The sequence below is a fragment of the Mesoplodon mirus genome, assembly GCF_964341445.2.
Source record: "Mesoplodon mirus genome assembly, chromosome: 8".
Taxonomy (NCBI): Eukaryota; Metazoa; Chordata; class Mammalia; order Artiodactyla; family Ziphiidae; genus Mesoplodon; species Mesoplodon mirus.
In genome coordinates, this window is record NC_138984.1 from 59,525,518 (window position 1) to 59,550,148 (window position 24,631).

The 24,631-nt window shown below is 36.9% G+C and overlaps 1 protein-coding gene across 1 annotated transcript in view; it reads right to left on the reverse strand.

Moving 5' to 3' along the window:
* Positions 1–24,631, reverse strand: part of LRP1B (LDL receptor related protein 1B) — a gene marked incomplete at its 3' end in the record, with an annotated part of 2,351,282 nt that overhangs the window by 1,902,657 nt on the left and 423,994 nt on the right. The window lies entirely within an intron of this gene.

Genomic DNA, 24,631 nt, shown 5'->3' on the forward strand with positions numbered 1-24,631 from the left:
GTATAGTAATGTTGTTCATCAACCTGGAGAATTTTTTGGCTGTTATTTCTTCAAATATTCTATTTCTTTCTTTCTTCTCCTTCTGGAACTTCCATAATGTGTATACCGGAATGCTTGATGATATCCAGAGGCCTTCAGCTCTGTTTTTTTTTTTTTCTTTATTGAGTTTTTAAAATTATTTTCCTCAGACTACATAATCTTCATTGACTTACCTTTATGTTCAGTAATTTCTTTTTCTGACAGCTTAAATATATTGTTGAGGCCTCTATTTAATTTTTTCATTTAATCATTTAATTTTTAAACTCCTAGAATAGTTATATGGTTAATTTTTTACAATTTTTCATTTTCATTTTTCATTGAGATACTCTATTTGGTGAGGCATCATTCCATATTATCCTTTAATTCTTTTTGACATGGTTTCCTTTAGTTCTTTGGATATATTCATAATAGCTGTTTTAAAATCTTGTAAGTTAGTTTAATATCTAGGCTTTGTCAGGGACCAGTTCCCATTGAGTAATTTTTTTCTGTTCATGGGCTTTACTTTTTAGTTTCTTTGCAAGATATATATATATTTGGCTTAAAACTAGATATTTTAAATAATACAACTTTGCAACTCTGTAATCTGATTATATTATCCACATTCTCTTGGGTTTGCTGTTGTTGCTTAACGGTGGTGGTGGTGGATGTGGTGATTTGTTTTGTTTTGTTTTGAGGCTTTCCTGAACTAATTCTGTAATGTCTCTATGCTTTGTCATACCTGGCCCTTGAAGTCTTTGCTCAAGTATCTTGGTGTTCAGCTAATGATTGGATAGAGAATTCCTTAAATGCCTTGAACCAGTTCATCTCCCAGCTGTTGCCAAGGTGCTCTGTGTATGTGTTGGTTTACGCCTTCAATGCTCCAGCAGACAGTATCCAAATCTGCCTTCAGCCTTTATTTCCACGTGTGCAGAGCTCTCAGGTGAGTGGGAGATTGTGTTTTTTTCTAGATCTCTAAGAAGATGTTGATGCTTTACAAAGCCCTTTATGGATATCTAATTCCCTAGTTTTTCTATTTATATTTTTGTGTTAACTTCTTGCTTGGCTCAACTGTTATCATCACCTCAGGGAATTTTTGATGTTAAACAACTGTAATTATTTTTGACAAATGTCTCAGGAAAAAAGCTGTTCACATTGAGTGAACACTAAGACAGTTCAAAGAAAGTTAAGCCCTGTGAATGGGGGTTTCCAGAGAATTGCAGACAGGTTGGATAATGGCTGTCCTTTGGGAACAAGACCTTTTGTGGAGCTCCATATGGAAAAAGATACAGTGAAATCTTCATCACACACAAAAAATGTTATATCCAAATGGATTAAAGCTTTATATGTCAAAAATAATATTTAAAAACTCAGTCAAAAATTTAGGTGATTATATTTTAATTTTGAAGTTGAGAAGTTTTTAAAGTAAAAAAATGAAAAGCCCTAACTATAAATTGTAAATTATAGGAAACATTTTTCTCATATAAAAATTAAAAACTGCCGGAGCCTGTGTTCCGCAACAGGAGAGGCCACAACAGTGAGAGGCCCACATACCGCAAAAAACAAAACAAAACAAAACAAACAAAAAAAAATTAAAAACTGTTTTCATTAAAACATAAACTAAAAAGAATGTAAAGACAAGTTACAAACTGTGAAAATATCTTTCAATTCACACAACTGATGAAGGATTGGTATAAAGAATACCAGTCAAAGTTAATGACTTAGAGCAATGTGCAAAAATACGAATGAATACAAAGTGAAAAATGTAATTCTGTAAATATTAGATAGAGCAAAAGCATCTTTATAAAATGTTTAAAAAAACTAGTAGTTAGTTTTGAAATGTATAAAGCATAGATGAAGCTATAGAAAGGGAAGTAGAGGAATAATGAACTTGGGATTCACAATGTGGTTCCTCTAAGAGGATGGAGTTTTAGGAGGACCACAGAGGTAGATGTAAGTGATTTTCAAGCCCGAGGCTTTGTGTGGGGTAGTGGATTTATAAGCATTTATTACATTACAACAAATTTATAGACAGATACATAGATAAGGACCCTGTTCAAAGTGTGTCCTGAACCAAGGATTATGATCAATTTAATATGTTGCACCTGAGACCTGTAAGAACATTGTGAAAAATTAAAACTATAGCATTAGGTACACCTGTTAAAATTTAAGGATAATCACAGCAGTAATAGAAATGTAATGGTTGACTTCCAAAGCAATAAAAGAGAAAAAATTATGGAACTTCCATAGAAAGCGTGAAAAGAGGAGAGAAAAGAAGCAAAGTAAAACCTTGGTTAGTAGCAAACACAGAGTAAAATTGAAGAAATGAATTTGAATGTTGAATAATCACTCAAATTCTAATCTATTATGCTCACCTAATAAAGGCTAGAGATTGCATAACAATTTTATCATATACTATTTAGAAAAACACTAAAAATGAAATGTTATACTGGAAAAAAGTTATACTAGAAGATACTAATTAGAAAACATCTGGAGTTGTGATATTAATATCAAATAAAATGGAAACTAAGGCAAAACACATTTAACAGGAAAAATAAAAGTACATTAACTGAGGACAAAAGAAGTAATAACCCCTTAAGAATGTAAAGCAGGGCTTCCCTGGTGGTGCAATGGTTGAGAGTCCGCCTGCCGATGCAGGGGATGTGGGTTTGTGCCTCGGTCTGGGAGGATCCCACGTGCCGCGGGGAGGCTGGGCCCGTGAGCCATGGCCGCTGAGCCTGTGCGTCTGCTCCGCAATGGGAGAGACCACAACAGTGAAAGGCCCTCGTTCCGCAAAAAAAAAAAAAAGAATGTAAAGCAGTGTTATAATTTCATATCACTTACAACACAGCCTCATAATATTTAAAGTAAATTTAATAGAAATACAAAAATCAACATATCTAAAATATACCCATTTAGATACTGGTAGATGAAATAGATTAAAAATGATCAAGGTGATAGAAGATGTGAATAATACTAAAAATAAGCTTGATCTAGTAAGTACATATAAAAGCTTATATCCATTTAAATAGAAGAAATTTTGTTTTAAACAAGCATAGATAATTTATAAAAACTGAACGGGACATAAAGCAATTCATAATAAAGTACATGTTCTTTTACCTCAATGAAACAAAATTAGTAATTAACTCCACCTAGTAGCACATGTTTAGAACCTTAAAAAAAAGATATATTTGCAATATACATAAAATAAGGATCCTTATCCAGAATATATCAAAATCCTAAAACTCTTTCTTTTTCAGTTTTATTGAGGTATAACTGACAAATAAAACTGTAAGATATTAACTTAGACAACATAATTTGATATACACATACACTGTGAAAGCATTCCCCCACAGCCATCACCTCTCATGTTCACCTTTTACATTTTTTTTGGTGAGAACATTTAAGTTCTATTCTCTTAGCAAGTTTCAATCACACAATACAGTGTTAACACTATAGTGACCATGTAATACATTAGATCCTCAAGTCTTATTCATCTCATAACTGAATTTTACCAACCTCTTTCTACTTCCTCTACCCCTAAGCCTTTGGCAACCACTTTTCTACTCACTCTGTTTCTAGAAGCTCAACTTTCTTTTTTTTTTTTCCTTAGACCACATGTAAGTGATACCATGCAGTATTTGTCCTTCTCTGTCTGACTTATTTATTTAGCAGAATGCCTTCATCCATGTTGTCATAAATGACAGGATTTCCTTCTTTTTCAAGGCTGAATAATATTCCATTGTATACACACACTACATTTTCTTGATCCATTAATTCATTTATGGACTCTTTTGTTGTTTCCATACTCTGGCTATTGTGAATAATGCTGCAGTGAACACGGAAGTATAGATATCACTTTGAGGTAATGACTGTATCTCTACCAAGAGGTAGGATTGCTGGATCATATGGGAGCTCTATATTTTTAATTTCTTGAAGAATCTCCATACTGTTTTCCATAATGGCTGTACCACTTTACTTTTCCGCCAACAGTGTACAAGTGTTCCCTTTTTTCCTCATCTTTGCCAGAATTTATCATCTCTGGTCTTTTTGATAATAGCCATCTTATCAGTTGTGAGGTGGGGAAAGTGTAAACTCTAGAGAGTATATACAAAATGGTTATGTTCATACATATATGAAACACTGAAAAAATGGGAAAATAAAACTATATGCAGGGCTTCCCTGGTGGTGCAGTGGTTAAGAATCTGCCTGCCAATGCAGGGGACATGGGTTCGAGCCCTGGTCCAGGAAGACCCCACATGCCGTGGAGCAACTGAGCCCGTGCGCCACAACTACTTAGCCTGTGCTCTAGAGCCCACGCGCCTGGAGCCCATGCTCTGCAACAGGAAAAGCCACCACAATGAGAGGCCCGCACACCGCAACCAAGAGTAGCCCCCACTTGCCGCAACTAGAGAAAGCCCGCACACAGCAACAAAGACCCAATGCAGCCAAAAAAAAAACAAAAAAAAAAAAACAAAAAAAAACTATATGCAACAATATTTTTAAATGGACTGGATGGGTATACATTGGCTCTATATTAGTTATTACTTCAGAGAAATAAAGAACAGGCATTATATTAATTATAAAAAAATTAATGCAAAAAGGACAAATTAATACTGTTAAATCAAAGTGTTGGTTACATGAGTGTTTATCATAAACTCATTTTCAGTCTTCCCCATTTTTTGTTCACCCATGTTTATTTTTTCAAATTAAAAAATTTGAACTGAAAACCTACTTACATACATCTTATCTGTCCATAATTTCTACCTCTCATTTTTTGTTTTTCTATTTAAGTCACATATGAATGCAGGGATCAACAGTAGATCAGTTCACCTCCCTAAACCTTGAGGGATTAGATAAGATGATTTTTTTTAGGTCCTTCCTAGCAATATGATTCTCTGAAATCCTACAGGAATCCTCACATTTCTTTCATTACAAGGAGAGCCTTTCTCAAACAATTAATAATAGGTTCTTTCCTCATGGTAAGCTGCTTTATTTTTATTATCTTCATATAATACCCGACCCATCTATGAACGCCAAATACTGCCGTGAAAATGAAAAGACCCTTCCAAGTGCTTAGCATCCTTATAGGATTCATGGATGTGGAGGTGTTTAAGTATTACCAGAATTGCACTGGAATAAATAATGTCACCTTGACTGTCTTTAGAAAGCAGAACTGGTTTGTCAGAACTCTAGGGAAGTATTTGAGTGGAAGAAAGTTTAAAGATAAAGAAAAACTTGGGGAACAACAGCTCAACAAATAATAGAAAAAAAAATCCCAGACAAACAAAAGAAGAAAAAAGAAAAGCAAACAAACAGACAAACAAAACCCAAAATAGCTCTTTATTCATGAACCTGGAGGGGATGAGACTAATTTTTCTCGTTCTATGACATAAAATAATTGCATGAGTAAAAGTTTGGGATGGAGAATAATCACATGGGAAAAGAATCAGCTAGTGTTAATCATTCTTTCTCCTTGAGAGACAGTATCACATGGTGATCAAGAGAGAGCAGGTTTTCATTGCACAGGAGCATGAAGGAGGCTGTGGGATGCTGGAAATATTTGATATCTTGACTCAATAATTAATTATAGTGTGTTTGCCTTATAAAAATTATGTAAATTATAGTTATGTCCTATGAACTATTCTACATAAAATCTTAAGTGGATATGCCTAGATGTCTGCCTGTCTGCCTATCTATCTATAATATGCATAATACATAATAAGTTCTCAGTAAATTAAGTATAATACTTTGAAATACATATTGAGAGAAGCATGAAGGGGCATGGGGATCAATGTGGCTTGGGTTCACTGCTACCTCTAGAGGGCAGTGCCTCTGATGCATTAGGACAACAATGGTGATGAAATTGGAGGAGGGGATGTTTGTGCCTTGGGGAAACTGACCTAATGCTGGGTCACAGGAAACTGGTGAAGTGCTTTCTTGGAGCTTCATAGAGAGGAGAATATTTAGCACTGACCTCCCTGAGTGGTGCTGGAGCAGACAGGAGCAGAGACAGTCCATGATACTGGATTGGACATACATAGGAGCACAGGAAACAGCTCCTGGAGACACCACACCCAGATATAACTGCAAGGACTTGCAGTTGAGTGTGAGACCAGAATAGGCAGGCAATGCAAGTTCATAGAAGAGACAGGTTATTTAAGTATAAAATGCAATATGTGATTTTATAATGAAACTGTATGTCTGAATAGGCAATTTTCTTCAATGAGCTAAGTCTGCTTTTCAAAAAAAGCTCTCACTGAAATATTTTAGAGACATTATTGGTATTCCTTAACATAATGCTCTGAAAGTAATTTAAGCTGTTTTAATGACCCAAGAAGCCTCATCATAAAATAGTATTTACTTTATTTTAATATTTTAATTCTCATAGGAAATACCGTACTAGTGGCATGTCCTTTATACTAAATGGTCTCAGATAATCCAGATATGTGAGACTTTGTAATTTTTGAACATTTTTTCTCTATTATCTGGCAGTGCATATCACTTATTCCTTCCTTTGAACTATGCCTCTACTACATCTTTCTTTTTTTCTCCCCCTCCTCTGTATGTATATCTAATTAGGTTGTCTGAATTTTCTAGTCTGCTTTGGGGTGTGAAATCAAATATATCAGACATTTATTTTAATTGTCTCAATCATAAAAAGAAGAAACTCAATAAGGGGCAAATGGCTTGTTTTTAAATAATAATAGTAAAAATTACAGCTAGAATTTATTGAGCACTTATTAAGTGCCAGGAACTGTTCCAGGTTCTTTACATGTATTTTCTCACTTAATCCCATAATAATCCTTTTAAGTAGGTACTCTTTTCATTCTCATTTTACAGATGATGAGATTGAAGCACTTCTAGGTCAAAATTAAACATATGAGACATGGTAGGTCCGCATTTCAAACTTGAACATGTTATCAAATTAGATACAAGGCCCCCATCTTGGGGCCCTAGGTGAAATGAAGAACCCCTGGCTTGGTCAGGGAGCTCTTTCCCAATTAGGTTCACATCGCCAATAACAAAAGCAAGTTTGATGCCGGCAAGACAGACTTTTACTCAAGGGCCAGAGAATGGAGAAGGGGAGCACATGCCAAAGGACACCTTCTCCCTAAAAGGGAGGGAGTAAGGGAATTTTAAGGGTTAGGAGGCAGACAGGTTATCAGGGCTCTAGGCTTTTCACACGGCACAAATTGTGCCTAGCAGAGTACAAATTCCCCTTTTGGGTGGCATTCTTAGCATGGTAATGAAGCAGAAGTAACTTTTGGATACCACCAGGTTTCATTTGGGTAGGCAAGGTCAAGTGGTCAAGTCACAGTCAGTTCAGGGTGGTTGACCACTATATATCTCTCAAAGCATAATCTCTCAGAGTCCAGCTGCAAAGCATTTCTGCCAAGTATCAGGTATGTTTGAAACAAACAGAGATAAATCAGGACAAGGAAAGTCTACTTGTTCACTTTAGTCTACTTTGCCCACCATCTTGGATCTAGCTGGTTCATTCTGGTTTTATCTCAGGACTTTGTGGCATCCTGTTGATAAAACACAACTAGCCTGTATAAAAAAAAAACAAAAAAAAAAAAACAAAACCAAAAAACAAAAACAAATGAAACAAAAACAAACAAACAAACAAAAAGCAGAAATAGAGACACAGACGTAGAGAACAAATGTATGGATACAAAGTGGGGAGGGAGGGGAGGAATTGGGAGATTGGGATTGACATGTATAGACTACTGATACTATGTATAAAATAGATAACTAATGAGACCCTACTGTATAGCACAGAGAACTCTACTCAGTGCTCTGTGGTGACCTAAATGGGGAGGAAATCCAAAAAAGAGGGGATATATGTTTACGTATAGCTGATTCATTTTGCTGTATATTAGAAACTAACACAACATTGTAAAGCAACTATACTCCAATAAAAATTTTTTAAAAACCCCAGAAAAAAACAGTTTCTGTGCCTGGGGCCTGGGTTGCATAGCATGGGTGACAAAGTCTGGCCCAGTGCCTGGAATACATTTTTTTCCTTCTATAAATAAAATGTGGGAGCTTAGTAGAGCATCTCCCAATGGTTTAACTATGAGGACATTTTTCTGAAATAAAAAAGATATAGTTGATAAGAACTGCATTTATGGATCTTTAAGAAAAAATATACAACTGTAATATAAAGACTCAAAGGCTGTAATCAATCAACCTCTCTAGAAAGAGGCATTACTGAACTATAACAGCCCAAATCCCCAGTTCAAGATTGTCTTATTGTATTCAGTGCTTGAACTCTACATTGCCAGAGGCACACACCTCAGCCTTATTCTGTTTGTTTTAATGGAGGACTGGCAAGCCCTCTTCTCACTGGAGTGAGACAGCAGGTCTGACTGCTGTACCTGAGCTCAGTTATGGAGCTAAGGTAAGTTTTCCACCATCAGAGGTATTTTGATTGCTGTTTAATTTCACTAGTATGTTCTTTTGAGATAAAGATCTGCTGTCATTTTTAATACCAGATAATGATGGAACCTCCAGAAATGATAGGTGCTACTCTATAATGCTATTTAAGCAACACTAATTTTAGATTCCTCTTTGACCTCTAGAGACATAATATTTTTCATTTCTATACCCAGCAACACATTCTGATTTGTTACTAATGCCTGAAATGACAACTCAAGAATCTTATGTATCAATGAGTGAGTATGAACCGATGATTCTAAGACTTTGTGTATATATAGTTGATTTTAAAACCCTGCAAGATTATTGCATAAGTTAGGTTTCTTAAGATACTAAAGATCAATTATAAACTGTAAACACTTGAAAACAATTCATTTTGTTTGAAGTAGGATAGAAAATGCAAGATTAATCCTAATTATCTAGAAAGATATTTATTTATACTATAATTTCTCTATTGCAGCTATCTAAATAAGAATTTTAAAAATACCTGAAGTAAAGAGACACTAAGAAGACAATTTAATAGCATCTATTCTATTCAAAGAACTATGTTAATAGAAAATAGCGTTATACTGATAATTGGCTTGGCCAATTCACTTACTTCCTGTATTCCATAATTTTATTGTAGACTTATCTTCCCACTTGCTTCCATAAAATGTGGACTTTGAAGAATTTTTTTTAAAAAACCTATATACATACTTACATTTTCAGATCACAAAACTATTTGTTTTAGAACTATCTTTAAGGTCAATGTGTCTCAAGTTTTACCTGAAGTACACAATTTGAAATAATTCTAAGAAGGTTTGAAAGCCCATCAAAATTTATAGGACTTGAATAATTTTAAAAAGTTTTACTTGTTCAAGTAGTAATAGTCACTCCTACAGAAGGTCCATTAGTGAAGATGCCACTAAATGTAGGAAACAGCTTCAATTACATCCAACTTAATATGTGATCTGAAGATAAAACATAAATGATTTTTAATTTAAAAAATAAAAGGAAGGGGGCTTCCCTGGTGGCACAGTGGTTGAGAATCTGCCTGCTAATGCAGGGGATATGGGTTTGAGCCCTGGTCTGGGAAGATCCCACATGCCACGGAGCAACTAGGCCCGTGAGCCACAACTACTGAGACTGCGCGTCTGGAGCCTGTGCTCCGCAACGAGAGACCGCGATAGTGAGAGGCCCGAGCACCGTGATGAAGAGTGTCCCCTTCTTGCCACAACTAGAGAAAGCCCTCGCACAGAAATGAAGACCCAACACAGCCAAAAATAAATAAATAAACAAATGTGGGGTTTAAAAATAAATAAATAAATAAATAAAATAAAAATTAAAAAAAAATAAAAGGAAGGAAGACTATAGCAAACACGTCCCTGACTCTAAGTCTAAGTCAATATTATGGGATTTTCAAATGGAATAAATATAGGGCTGATTATCTGTTTTCCCTCAGCAAATGAGGTTAGATAATATCTTGCAAATAAGAAGCTTATGTTTTTTTAACATCCTTATTGGAGTATAATTGCTTTACATTGTTGTGTTAGTTGCTGCTGTATAAAAAAGTTAATCAACTATACATATACATATATCCCCATATCCCCTCCTTCTTGTGTCTCCCTCCCACCCTCCCTATCCCACCCCTCTAGGTGGTCACAAAGCACCGAGCTGATCTCCCTGTGCTATGTGGCTGCTTCCCACTAGCTATCAGTTTTACATTTGGTAGTGTATGTCTGTCAATGCCACTCTCTCACTTCATCTCAGCTTACCCTTCCCCCTCCCCATGTCCTCAAGTCCATTATCTATGTCTGTGTCTTTACTCCTGTCCTACCTCTAGGTTCCTCAGAACCATTTTTTTCTTTATTAGATTCCATATATATATATATATATATATATATTTATATGTTAGCATACAGTATTTGTTTTTCTCTTACTGACTTACTTCATTCTGTATGAAAGTCTCTAGTTCTATCCACCTCACTACAAATAACTCAATTTTGTTTCTTTTTATGGCTAATATTCCATTGTATATATGTGCCACATCTTCTCTATCCATTCATCTGTTGATGGACACTTAGGTTGCTTCCATGTCCTGGCTATTGTAAACAGAGCTGCAATGAATATTGTGGTACATATCTCTTTTTGAATTATGCTTTTCTCAGGGTATATGCCCAGTAGTGAGATTGCTGGGTCCTATGGTAGTGCTGTTTTTAGTTTTTTAAGGAACCTCCATACTGTTCTCCATAGTGGCTATATCAATTTACATTCCCACCAACAGTGCAAGAGGGTTCCCTTTTCTCTTCACCCGCTCCAACATTTATTGTTTGTAGATTTTTTGATTATGGCCATTCTGACCTGTGTGAGGTGATACCTCATTGCAGTTTTGATTTGCATTTCTCTAATGATTAGTGGTAAGCATCCCCTCATGTGTTTGTTGGCAATCTGTATATCTTCTTTGGAGAAATGTCTATTTAGGTCTTCTGCCCATTTTTGGATTGAGTTGTTTTTTTTGTTATTGAGTTGCATGAGCTGCTGGTGTATTTTGGAGATTAATCCTTTGTCAGTTGCTTCCTTACCAAATATTTAGTCTCATTCTGAGGGTTGTCTTTTTGTCTTGTTTATAGTTTCTTTGCTGCACAAAAGCTTTTAAGTTTCATTAGGTCCCATTTGTTTATTTTTGTTTTTATTTCCATTTCTCTAGGAGGTGGGTCAAAAAGGACCTAGCTGTGATTTATGTCATAGAGTGTTCTGCCTATGATTTCCTCTAAGAGTTTTATAGCGTCTGGCCTTACATTTAATCCATTTTGAGTTTCTTTTTGTGTATGGTGTTAGGGAGTGCTCTAATTTCATTCTTTTACATGTAGCTATTGGGTCTTCCCAGCACCACTTATTGAAGAGGCTGTCTTTTCCCCATTGTATATTGCCTCCTTTATCAAAGAAAAGGTGACCATACATGCATGGGTTTATCTCTGGGCTTTCTATCCTGTTCCATTGATCTATATTTTTGTTTTTGTACCCATACCATACTGTCTTGATTACTGCAGCTTTGTAGTTTAGTCTGAAAACAGGGAGCCTGATACTTCCAGCTCTGTTTTTCTTTATCAAGATTGCTTTGGCTATTCGGGGTATTTTGTGTTTCCATACAAATTATGAAAATTTTTGCTCTAGTTCTGTGAAAAATGCCATTGGTAGTTTGATGGGGATTGCACTGAATCTGTAGATTGCTTTCGGTAGTACAGTCATGTTCACAATGTTGATTCTTCCAATACAAGAACATGGTATATCTCTCCATCTGTTTGTATCATCTTTAATTTCTTTCACCAGTGTTTTATAGTTTTCTGAGCACAGGTCTTTTACCTCCTTAGGTAGGATTATTCCTGGTATTTTATTCTTTTTGTTGCAATGGTAAATGGGAGTGTTTCCTTAATTTCTCTTTCAGATTTTTCATCATTAGTGTATAGGAATGCAAGAGATTTCTGTGCATTAATTTTGCATCCTGCTACTTTACCAAAATCATTGATTAGCTCTAGTAGTTTCCTGGTAGCATCTTTAGGATTCTCCATGTATAGTATCATGTCATCTGCAAACAGTGACAGTTTTACTTTTTCATTTCTGATTTGGATCCTTTTATCTTTTTTCTTCTCTGATTGCTGTGGCTAGGACTTCCAAAACTATGTTAAATAATAGTGGCGAGAGTGGGCAACCTTGTCTTATTCCTGATCTTAGTGGAAATAGTTTCAGTTTTTCACCATTGAGAATGATGTTGGCTGTGGGCTTGTCATATATGGTCTTTATTATGTTGAGGTAAGTTCCCTATATGCCTACTTTCTGGAGAGGTTTTATCATAAATGGGTGTTGAATTTTGTCAAAAGCTTTCTCTGCATCTATTGAGATGATCATATGGTTTTTCTCCTTCAGTTTGTTAATATGGTGTATCACATTGATTTATTTGCATATATTGAAGAATCCTTCCATTCCTGGGATAAACCCCACTTGATTATGGTGTATGATCCTTTTAATGTTCTGCTGGATTCTGTTTCCTAGTATTTGGTTGAGGATTTCTGCATCTATGTTCATTGGTGATATCATTCTGTAGTTTTCTTTTTTTGTAACATCTTTGCTTTTGTTATCAGGGTGATGGTGGCCTTGTTGAATGAGTTTGGGAGTGGTCTACCCTCTGCTATGTTTTGGAAGAGTTTGAGAAGGATCGCTGTTAGCTCTTTTCTAAATGTTTGATAGAATTCTCCTGTGAAGCCATCTGGTCCTGGGCTTTTTTTCTGTTGGAAGATTTTAAATCACAGTCTCATTTTCAGTGCTTGTGACTGGTCTGTTTATATTTTCTGTTTCTTCCTGGTTCAGTCTCAGAAGGTGTGCTTTTCTAAGAATTTGTCCATTTCTTCCAGGTTGTGCATTTTATTGGCATATATTTGCTTGTAGTACTCTCACATGATCCTTTGTACTTCTGCAGTGTCAGCTGTTACTTCTTCTTTTTCATTTCTAATTCTATTGATTTGAGACTTCTCCCTTTTTTCTTGATGAGTCTGGCTAATGGTTTATCAATTTTTTTATCTTCTCAAAGAACCATTTTTCATCTTATTGATATTTGCTATTTTTTCCTTCATTTCTTTTTCATTTATTTCTGATCTGATCTTTATGATTTCTTTCCTTCTGCTAACTTTAGGGTATCTTTCTTCTTCTTTCTCTAATTGCTTTAGGTGTAAGGTTAGGTTGTTTATTTGAGATGTTTCTTGTGTCTTGAGGTAGGATTGTATTGCTCTAAACTTCCTTCTTAGAACTGCTTTTGCTGAATCACATAGGCTTTGGGTTGTTGTGTTTTCATTGTCATTTGTTTCTAGATATTTTTTTTAAATTTCCTCTTTGATTTCTTCAGTGATCTCTTGGTTATTTAGTAGTGTATTGTTTAGCCTTCATGTGTTTGTATTTTTTACAGTTTTTTTCCTGTAATTGATATCTAGTCTCATAGCATTGTGGTTGGAAAGGATACTTGATACAATTTCAATTTTTTTATATTTACCAAGGCTTGATTTGTGACCCAAGATGTGCTCTATCCTGGAGAACGTTCCATGAGCACTTGAGAAGAAAGTGTATCCTGTTGTTTTTGGATGGAATGTCCTATAAATGTCAATTAAGTCCATCTTTTTTAATGTATCACTTAAAGCTTGTGTTTCCTTATTTATTTTCATTTTGTATGCTCTGTCCATTGGTGAAAGTGGGGTGTTCAAACCCCCTACGATTGTGTGACTGTTGATTTCCCCTTTTAAGGCTGTTAGCATTTGCCTTATGTGTTGAGTTTCCCCTATGTTGGGTGCATAAATATTTACAAATGTTATATCTTCTTCCTGGATTGATCCCTTGATCATTAGGTAGTGTCCTCTTTGTCTCTTGTAGTAGTCTTTATTTTAAAGTCTATTTTGTCTGATATGAGAATTGCTACTCCAGCTTCTTTTGATTTCCATTTTCATGGAATATCTTTTTCCATCCCCTCACTTTCAGTCTGTATGTGTCCCTAGGTCTGAAGTGGGTGTCCTCTAGACAGCATATATATGGGTCTTGTTTTTATATCCATTCAGCCAGTCTATGTCTTTTGGTTGGAGCATTTAATCCATTTACATTTAAGGTAATTATTGATATGTATGTTCCTATTACCATTTTCTTAATTGTTTTGGGTTTGTTATTGTAGATCTCTTACTACTCTTGTGTTTCCTGCCTAGATAAGTTCCTTTAGCATTTGTTGTAAAGCTGGTTTGGTGCTGCTAAATTCTCTTAACTTTTGCTTCTCTGTAAAGGTTTTAACTTCTCCCTCAAATCTGAATGAGATCCTTGCTGGTTAGAGTAATCTTGGTTGTAGGTTTTTCCCTTTCTTCACTTTAAATATGTCCTGTCACTCTCATCTGGCTTGCAGGGCTTGCAGAGTTTCTGCTGAAAGATCAGCAATTAACCTTATGGTGATTCCCTTGTATGCTATTTGTTGCTTTTCCCTTGCTGCTTTTAATATTTTTCTTTGTATTTAATTTTTTATAGTTTGATTAGTATGTGTCTTGGCATGTCTCTCCTTGGGTTTATGGTGTATGGGACTCTCTTGGCTTCCTGGGCTTGATTGACTATTTCCTTTCACATACTAGGGAAGTTTTCAACTATAACCTCTTCAAATATTTTCTCAGTCCCTTTCTTTTTCTCTTCTCTTCTGGGACCCCTATTATTGGAATGTTGGTGTGTTTAATGTTGTCTCAGAAGTCTCTGAGACTGTCCTCAATTCTTTTCATTCTTTTTTTCTTTATTCTGTTCTGCAGTAATTATTTCCACTATTTTATCTTCCAGGTCACATATCTGTTCTTTTGCCTCTGTTATTCTGCTATTGATCCCTTCTAGAGAATTTTTAATTTCATTTATTGTGTTGTTCATCATTGTTTGTTTGATCTTTTGTTCTTCTTGGTCCTTGTTTAACATTTCTTGTATTTTCTCCATTCTATTTCCAAGATTTTGGATCATCTTTACTATCATTACTCTGAAGTCTTTTTCAGGTAGACTGCCTATTTCCTCTTCATTTGTTTGGTCTGGTGGGTTTTTACCTTGCTCCTTCATCTCCTGTGTATTTCTCTGTCTTCTCATTTTCCTTAACTTACTGTGTTTGGAGTCTCCTTTTCGCAGGCTGCAGATTCGTACTTCCCATTGTTTTCGGTGTCTTCCCACAGTGGGTAAGGTTGGTTCAGTGGCTTGTGTAGGCTTCCTGGTGGAGAGGACTGGTGCCTGTTTTCTGGTGGATGAGGCTGGATCTTGTATTTCTCATGGGTAGGACCGTGTCTGTTGGTGTGTTTTGGGGTGTCTGTGAACTTAGTATGATTTTTGGCATCCTCTCTGCTAATTAGTGGGGTTGTGTTCCTGTCTTGCTAGTTGTTTGGCATGGGGTGTCCAGCACTGGAGCTTGCTGGTCATTGAGTGGAGCTGGGTCTTAGTGTTGAGACAGAGGTCTCTGGGTGAGTTCTCACTGATTGATATTATGTGGGGCTGGGAGGTCTCTGGTGGTCCAATGTCCTGAACTCTGCTCTCCCACCTCAGAGGCTCAGGCCTGACACCCAGCCCGAGCATCAAGACCCTGTCAGCCACACAGCTGTGCTGTGTTCCATCACTTCTTTCTGACACATGTCTTGAACGTTCACTGTGCAATTCATGATGAATTCAGGGTTGGAGCAGTCATTATTCAGTTGGAATTCTTCACACTGGTAGCATTGGATTTGCAACACAGAGCCTTGAGTACTCCCGGTACGCCACCATACTACATTTGCCTTCCTGGCCACCGAGCCCCGAAGCTTATTTTTAACACAAATCCAGAAACAGAGTGCACACAACTCATTCTTCACAGGAATAATCAGAAAGTTGCCTGTTGAAGGTCAAGTCTGTCATCCTGTGTAGATAATATCTCAGAAGTATCGCTCATTTCTAAAATAAATATTTCAACCAATGATCAAGTTAAGTAGCCAAATAAACATTTCTGTATTTATAACCATCATTGCAATCTTCTATTAAATGCATACTGATGTCTGTATCTTGTATTTATATAGCATCTATCATCTGAAGATCTGAAAATACTTGCTGTCTCTTATCTAACTTAGCCTCACAAATGCTTTGATTACAAGCATTTTAAAGTGTGAAAAATAAAATGCACAGAAAGGGGCAGTTATTGCCTAGTAATCTTACAACAAGAAAATGAGAGATCCAGCCTTGCATTACAGTTCGCTCTCTGAGCACCACCCAGTCCGCGTCTGCAAATAATCCTGCAACATGTACACACAAAAAAAGTGCCACCGAAAAGAGTTTCACATATAAATTTTCCAAATAAGTTTAAATCACAATACAGGTTATGTTTTAATCCTGATGGCAGTTTTGCTTCATTATATCAATATAATAATACTGAGTTCACAGGTTGCCATGAAGTCAGCCCTTTTACCTGCCTCTCAAAATGTGACCATGTAATTTTATATAAAGAAAAACATTAAAGAATAATTGCATTTAAATGGTTTCTGATTTTCCCTTACATTTATCTGATGTATATTATTTTTGAAAAAGTGTGAGGTATATTTAAGTACTATGAATATTTAGCAAAATCATCCTATCAGAAATTTGAGTTGTTAATCATTCAAAACTACTCCTATTTAAAAAAAAAAATTATAAGTCAAGTTTCTCTTAAAGACATGATCTAAAAGAGCTTTCCAATTGACCCAATCTTCATTGTTACCAAGCAATACAAAAGAATGTGTAATAGTAGAATAGACTATGACTGTCAATTGACTCCTTTTGACTTTGACAACTGAGAATGTTTGTGGAAAAGTCACGATATACTGGTAGCCCTTTGCCACCAATTTAATCTCATTTTGGCCACTCAGCAGAATACAACCATTCAAAGAGTGAAAGTGATAGCAAGGAGTATTTCAGAATCATGATGTCAGTGGGGATGTATCACCAGTAACTGCACTTAGTTACCAATTTATCACCAGGCTGTATCAGTGACACAATGGGCATACTGCCCAGCATGGCTGGCTAGTCTAGAATGAAAATTGCTCCTACTTGTGGAGGAAAGGTGTGATTCAACTGTTTCCAGCAGTGTCATTTACTTAGAATTTTTAAATATCTAGTTTTTTTGTTTCTCATCGCACAAACACCCCATTTAAGCTACATGTTTTCCCTTACGTTTCTAAGGCTAACATCTTAATTATGCCCATATATTAATAAACTCTACTTTTCTTATTTAATTATCTTTAAAAATATCCCCTTTGCTCTGTAAAGTGGTTAGACACAAGGAGTTTGGTAATAACTAGCCAGGCAACATCACACTTACTTCCCTGGACCTTAGATTTCTCATTGATAAAATGATCCTCCATTTTACTTCTAACCTCCTTTTGTCTGAAAGGAGGCAAAAGGAAGCTAGAAGTTCTGTGATCTCTTTAGTTCTGTGATCTGACTCTCTGCCTTGCCCTTCTGTCCACCCATAGCACATACAAGAATATTTTCATTCTCAGTTTTTTCTATTCTAGGAATAAACTGAATCTGTGAATAGACCACTGGTCCTCATTCTCAGAGTAGCCAAGCAATATATACCTTTGGACACAAAGATAGTAAAAACCTTCTTTTGCTCTCAACCAATTTCCTCCACTACTGTGTTTCTGATAATGAATCTTTATCCTTCAATCTCATTTACAAATATGAATTTAACACACACAGTATATAAAAAGCAAGGGGCTGGATCCTGAGAGGGATTAAAGACAATGAAGTATAAAATATGTGTTTAAAACATATTTCCTGCTTTCAAGAATTTTACAACCTACTTGGGAAAATGAGGGAGAATAATTAGTGTTCTACATCCTCGTCAGCACTTGATAGTATCCAATTTTTAAACTGGGGGAAAATTCAATAGGTAAAAAATGGCATCTATTATAGCTTTTATTCACATTTATCTGATTATAAACAGGTTGAAATCATTCTGTTTATGGGCACATATAAAAACCTCAATTTATTTTGTCCATTTTTCTATCATTGATCATATAATACTTATTTTAGTACTTTTATGTTATCACAAAGTTGGGGTAGTCTCTCATGGTGGATGTACTCATAGGGTATTGCAAGTGCAGTGAATCATCTTCCCTTGCAATTAGCTGTACAGTCAACATTGTTAAGGTGTGAAAAAGTTCTCTCAGAGTATAGATCCTTTGGCTTGAACATTAAATGCATTAATATTATATTTCAGTGCTACTTAAAATGCCGGTCCCCAACAAGATCAGTAACTTGTACCAGTATGTAATTCAAGTCACTGCTTTCTTCATCAGGAATGTCTTTCTATTAAAAAAAAAAGTCAGGCTGCTTAAAAGGGCTCCACAGATGGGCACGAGTCAAGACTGAAAGTGCGGAGCCCAGTGACGGGCATGGGACGCTGGGGCTGCTGCTGCCACCGCCAAGAAGCCTGTATGCGAGTGCAGGTCACTGTCCACACCGCCCTTCCGGGAGCCTGTGCAGCCCGCCACTGCCGGGGTCCCAGGATCCAGGGGCGGCTTCCCTGGGAGAACGCACGGCACGCCTCGGGCTGGTGCAACGTCACGCCGACCTCTGCCGCTGCAGGCTCGCCCTGCACTCCGTGCCCCTCTCTCCCGCCCGGCCTGAGTGAGCCAGAGTCCCCGAAGAGGTTGCTCCTTTAACCCTGTCCTGTCTGAGCGAAAAACAGACGCCCTCCGGCGACCTACACACAGAGGCGGGGCCAAATCCAAAGCTGAGACCCAGGAGCTGTGAGAAGAAAGAAGAGAAATGGAAACCTCTCCCAGCAGCCTCGGAAGCAGCGGATTAAAGCTCCACAATCAACTTGATGTACCCTGCATCTGTGGAATACATGAATGGACAACAAATCATCCCAAATTGAGGAGCCAGGAGTCAGTGCTGTGCCTCTGAGGTGGGAGAGCCAACTTCAGGACACGGGTCCACAAGAGACCTCCCAGCTCCACATAATATCAAATGGCGAAAATCTTCCAGAGATCTCCATCTCAACACCAGCACCCAGCTTCACTCAACGACCAGCAAGCTACAGTGCTGGACACCCTATGCCAAACAACTAGCAAGACAGGAACACAACGCCACCCATTAGCAGAGAGGTGGCCTAAAATCATAAAAAGTCCGCAGACACCCCAAAACACACCACCAGACGTGGACCTGCCCACCAGAAAAACAAGATCCAGCCTCATCCACCAGAACACAGGCACTAGTCCCCTCCACCAGGAAGCCTACACAACCCACTAAACCAAACTTAGCCACTGGGGACGGACGCCAAAAACAACGGGAACTACGAACCTGCAGCCTGCAAAAAGGAGACCCCAAACACAGTAACATAAGCAAAATGAGAAGACAGAAAAACACACAGCAGAAGAAGGAGCAAGATAAAAACCCACCAGACCTAACAAATGAAGAGGTAATAGGCAGTCTACCTGAAAAAGAATTCAGAATAATGATGGTAAAGATGATCCAAGATTCTATTTCCCAGATCCAAAATCTTGAAAATAGAATAGACAAAATGCAAGAAACAGTTAACAAGGACCTAGAAGAACTAAAGATGAATCAAGCATCAATTAAAAACACAATACATGAAATGAAAAATACTCTAGATGGGATCAATAGCAGAATAACTGAGGCAGAAGAACGGATAAGTGAGGTGGAAGATAAAATAGTGGAAATAACTGCTGCAGAGCAAAATAAAGAAAAAAGAATGAAAAGAACAGAGGACAGTCTCAGAGACCTCTGGGACAACATTAAACGCACCAACATTCGAATTATAGGGGTTCCAGAAGAAGAAGAGAAAAAGAAAGGGACTGAGAAAATCTTTGAAGACATTATAGTTGAAAACTTCCCTAATATGGGAAAGGAAACAGTTAATCAAGTCCAGGAGGCATAGAGAGTCCCATACAGAATAAATCCAAGGAGAAATACACCAAGACACATATTAATCAAACTGTCAAAAATTAAACACAAAGAAAACATATTAAAAGCAGCAAGGGAAAAACAACAAATAACACACAAGGGAATCCCCATCAGGTTAACAGCTGATCTCTCAGCAGAAACTCTACAAGCCAGAAGGGAGTGGCAGGACATATTTAAAGTGATGAAGGAGAAAAACCTGCAACCAAGATTACTCTACCCAGCAAGGATCTCTTTCAGATTTGATGGAGAAATTAAAACCATTACAGATAAGCAAAAGCTGAGAGAGTTCAGCACCACCAAACCAGCTTTACAACAAATGCTAAAGGAACTTCTCTAGGCAAGAAACACAACAGAAGGAAAAGACCTACAATAAGGAACCCAAAGCAATTAAGAAAATGGGAATAGGAACATACATATCAATAATTACCTTAAATGTAAATGGACTAAATGCTCCCACCAAAAGACACAGATTGGCTGAATGGATACAAAAACAAGACCCCTATATATGCTGTCTACAAGAGACCCACTTCAGACCTAGAGACACATACAGACTGAAAGTAAGGGGATGGAAAAAGATATTCCATGCAAATGGAAACCAAAAGAAAGCTGGAGTAGCAATTCTCATATCAGACAAAATAGACTTTAAAATAAAGACTACTAGAAGAGACAAAGAAGGACACTACCTAATGATCAAGGGATTGATCCAAGAAGAAGATATAACAATTGTAAATATTTATGCACCTAACATAGGAGCACCTCAATACATAAGCAAATACTAACAGCCATAAAAGGAGAAATCGACAGTAACACAATCATAGTAGGGGACTTTAACACCCCACTTTCACCAATGGACAGATCATCAAAAATGAAAATAAATAAGGAAACACAAGCTTTAAATGATACATTAAACAAGATGGACTTAATTGATATTTATAGGACATTCCATCCAAAAACAACAGAATACACATTTTTCTCAAGTGCTCATGGAACATTCTCCAGGATAGATCATATCTTGGGTCACAAATCAAGCCTTGGTAAATTTAAGAAAATTGAAATTGTATCAAGTATCTTTTCTGACCACAATGCTATGAGACTAGATATCAATTACAGGAAAAGAGCTGTAAAAAATACAAACACATGGAGGCTAAACAATACACTACTTAATAACCAAGTGATCACTGAAGAAATCAAAGAGGAAATTTAAAAATACCTAGAAACAAATGACAATGGAGACACGACGACCCAAAACCTATGGGATGCAGCAAAAGCAGTTCTAAGAGGGAAGTTTATAGCAATACAATCCCACCTTAAGAAACAGGAAACATCTCGAATAAACAACCTAACCTTGCACCTAAAGCAATTAGAGAAAGAAGAACAAAAACATCCCAAAGTTAGCAGAAGGAAAGAAATCATAAAAATCAGATCAGAAATAAATGAAAAAGAAATGAAGGAAACGATAGCAAAGATCAATAAAACTAAAAGCTGGTTCTTTGAGAAGATAAACAAAATTGATAAACCATTAGCCAGACTCATCAAGAAAAAAAGGGAGAAGACTCAAATCAATAGAATTAGAAATGAAAAAGGAGAAGTAACAACTGACACTGCAGAAATATAAAAGATCATGAGAGATTACTACAAGCAACTCTATGCCAATAAAATGGACAACCTGGAAGAAATGGACAAATTCTTAGAAATGCACAACCTGCCAAGACTGAATCAGGAAGAAATAGAAAATATGAACAGACTAATCACAAGCACTGAAATTGAAACTGTGATAAAAAATCTTCCAACAAACAAAAGCCCAGGACCAGATGGCTTCACAGGTGAATTCTATCAAGCATTTAGAGAAGAGCTAACACCTATCCTTCTCAAACTCTTCCAAAATATAGCAGAGGGAGGACCACTCCCAAACTCATTCTACGAGGCCACCATCACCTTGATACCAAAACCAGACAAGGATGTCACAAAGAAAGAAAACTACAGGCCAATATCACTGATGAACATAGATGCAAAAATCCTCAACAAAATACTAGCAAACAGAATCCAACAGCACATTAAAAGGATCATACACCATGATCAAGTGGGGTTTATTCCAGGAATGCAAGGATTCTTCAATATACGCAAATCAATCAACGTGATACACCATATTAACAAATTGAAGGAGAAAAACCATATGATCATCTCAATAGATGCAGAGAAAGCTTTCGACAAAATTCAACACCCATTTATGATAAAAACCCTGCAGAAAGTAGGCATAGAGGGAACTTTCCTCAACATAATAAAGGCCATATATGACAAACCCACAGCCAGCATCGTCCTCAATGGTGAAAAACTGAAACCATTTCCACTAAGATCAGGAACAAGACAAGGTTGCCCACTCTCACCACTCTTATTCAACCTAGTTTTGGAAGTTTTAGCCACAGCAATCAGAGAAGAAAAGGAAATAAAAGGAATCCAAATCGGAAAAGAAGAAGTAAAGCTGTCACTGTTTGCAGATGACATGATACTATACATAGAGAATCCTAAAGATGCTACCAGAAAACTACTAGAGCTAATCAATGAATTTGGTAAAGTAGCAGGATACAAAATTAATGCACAGAAATCTCTGGCATTCCTATATACTAATGATGAAAAACCTGAAAGTGAAATCAAGGAAACACTCCCATTTACCATTGCAACAAAAAGAATAAAATATCTAGGAATAAACCTACCTAAGGAGACAAAAGACCTGTATGCAGAAAATTATAAGACACTGATGAAAGAAATTAAAGATAATACAAATAGATGGAGAGATGTACCATGTTCTTGGACTGGAAGAATCAACATTGTGAAAATGACTCTACTACCCAAAGCAATCTACAGATTCAATGCAATCCCTATCAAACTACCACTGGCATTTTTCACAGAATTAGAGCAAAAAAATTCACAATTTGTATGGAAACACAAAAGACCCCGAATAGCCAAAGCAATCTTGAGAACGAAAAATGGAGCTGGAGGAATCAGGCTCCCTGACTTCAGACTATACTACAAAGCTACAGTAATCAAGACAGTATGGTACTGGCACAAAAACAGAAAGATAGATCAATGGAACAGGATAGAAAGCCCAGAGATAAACTCACGGACATATGGTCACCTTATCTTTGATAAAGGAGGCAGGAATGTACAGTGGAGGAAGGGCAGTCTCTTCAATAAGTGGTGCTGGGAAAACTGGACAGGGACTTGTAAAAGTATGAGATTAGATCACTCCCTAACACCATACACAAAAATAAGCTCAAAATGGATTAAAGACCTAAATGTAAGGCCAGAAACTATCAAACTCTTAGAGGGAAACATAGGCAGAACACTCTATGACATAAATCACAGCAAGATCCTTTTTGACCCACCTCCTAGAGAAATGGAAATAAAGACAAAAATAAACACATGGGACCTAATGAAACTTAAAAGCTTCTGCACAGCAAAGGAAACCATAAACAAGACCAAAAGACAACCCTCAGAATGGGAGAAAATATTTGCAAATGAAGCAACTGACAAAGGATTAATCTCCAAAATTTATAAGCAGCTCATGCAGCTCAATAACAAAAAAACAAACAACCCAATCCAAAAATGGGCAGAAGACCTAAATAGACATTTCTCCACAGAAGATATACAGACTGCCAACAAACACATGAAAGGATGCTCAACATCTTTACTCATTAGAGAAATACAAATCAAAACTACAATGAGATATCATCTCACACCAGTCAGAATGGCCATCATCAAAAAATCTAGAAACAATAAATGCTGGAGAGGGTGTGGGAAAAAGGGAACACTCTTGCACTGCTGGTGGGAATGTGAATTGGTACAGCCGCTATGGAGAACGGTATGGAGGTTCCTTAAAAAACTACAAATAGAACTACCATATGACCCAGCAATCCCACTACTGGGCATATACCCTGAGAAAACCATAATTCAAAAAGAGACATGTACCAAAATGTTCATAGCAGCCCTATTTACAATAGCCCGGAGATGGAAACAACCTAAGTGTCCATCAACAGATGAATGGATAGAGAAGATGTGGCACATATATACAATGGAATATTACTCAGCCATAAAAAGAAACGAAATTGAGCTATTTGTAATGAGGTGGATGGACCTAGAGTCTTTCATACAGAGTGAAGTAAGTCAGAAAGAGAAAGACAAATACTGTATGCTGACACATATATATGGAATTTAAGAAAAAAAAATGTCATGAAGAACGTAGGGGTAAGACAGGAATAATGACACAGACCTACTAGAGAATGGACTTGAGGATATGGGGAGGGGGAAGGGTAAGCTGTGACAAAGTGAAAGAGCGGCATGGACATATATACACTACCAAACGTAAGGTAGATAGCTAGTGGGAAGCAGCCGCATAGCACAGGGAGATCAGCTCGGTGCTTTGTGACCGCCTGGAGGGGTGGGATAGGGAGGGTGGGAGGGAGACGCAAAAGGGAGGGGATATGGGAACATATGTATATGTATAACTGATTTAATTTGTTATAAAGCAAAAAATAAAAAAAATAATAAAATTAAAAAAAAAAAGTCAGCTCAACTAAATATTGTGCTTCATTCTATATCTGATTTACTTTTCGGCTCAAGTACTTTATCTCACTTCAGACCCGTAACTAACAGTTTGAGAACTGGCAGCCAGTCCATGGGCCAAACTTTGCATAGTACATTGTACAGGCTTCTGCATTTT